The following is a 1,094-nucleotide window of genomic DNA, read 5'->3' on the forward strand; positions in this document are numbered from 1 at the left end:
CAAGAGGATGAACATGATCTGGCTTACGATTTAAAAGATCACCTATGGATTAAAGAAGGGGAAAACTCAAACAGGGACCGTTGGAGGGCTGTTGCAGTGGGCTGGTGACATCTGTTCGGGTGGTAGTGGTGGAGGAATACAGGCTCTATTTTGGATGTAGAACCAACAATACTGGTTGATAGCATGAATATGGGGTTGGTGGTAGAAGGGGTTGAAGAAGGGAAAAATCAAAGACTTCCACATCTATGTGGTGGACCTCAAATTTAGAAATATTTTTAACATATATTCAGCCCCCACTTACTACATTTAGATTCTTTTTTTTCTTTTGTCTATTTTTTTAAGTTTATTTTACTTTAGTAATCTCTACACCCAATGAGCCTGGAAGCCACCACCCTGAGATCAAGAGTCCCACGCTCCTCTGACTGAGCCAGCCAGGCACCCCTACATTTAGATCCTTAATTAGAGCACAGCATAGCACGGGGAAAGAATATGGACTTAAATTCCAATCCTGTATGATCTCGGAAAGAGGCACCGCTTCATCTTTGATAGGGTGATTGGCTGTCTCCAGATTTGAGCTGTTTGTAAAGCTCCGCCAGAGCTCCTAGAACTGAGGTTTACGGAGGTTGTGGGACATCCAAAATGAGTGAGGCACAGTGCCTCATATTCTAGATTTTATTCAGGAGATGGTGATAGAGGGGCAGTGTTGCGGGATTTTGAGCATGCGAAACATTTATACCACTGGGCAGAAATTCCAGTTTCTGCCTGAATTGGAAATGAGTCTCTCTGCTAGTCATCCTGGCCCAAGGGCACCTTAAAATTCTTCGAATCAGGGAGAATGCGATGTCATTCCTGGTACCTGGAACAGTACCTACCGTATGTGCTCAATAATTATTTGATAAAGAATGGGGTAGGAGTGAGAGGAGGTTAGCGTGCAGAAATGAGATATGCCCCGGCGGCGGCAGGGCCGGCGCGCAGGGATTTTCACATCTCTATAGCAACGCCCGCTTTCACGAGCACCCGCAGGGGAACTACAAGTCCCACAAGGACCCGCGGCTTCCCCGCCCCTGGGGGCAGGGGCGCGGGCGAGCGCGGAA

Source organism: Phoca vitulina, unplaced genomic scaffold, assembly GCF_004348235.1.
Source record: "Phoca vitulina isolate PV1807 unplaced genomic scaffold, GSC_HSeal_1.0 scaffold19, whole genome shotgun sequence".
Taxonomy (NCBI): domain Eukaryota; kingdom Metazoa; phylum Chordata; class Mammalia; order Carnivora; family Phocidae; genus Phoca; species Phoca vitulina.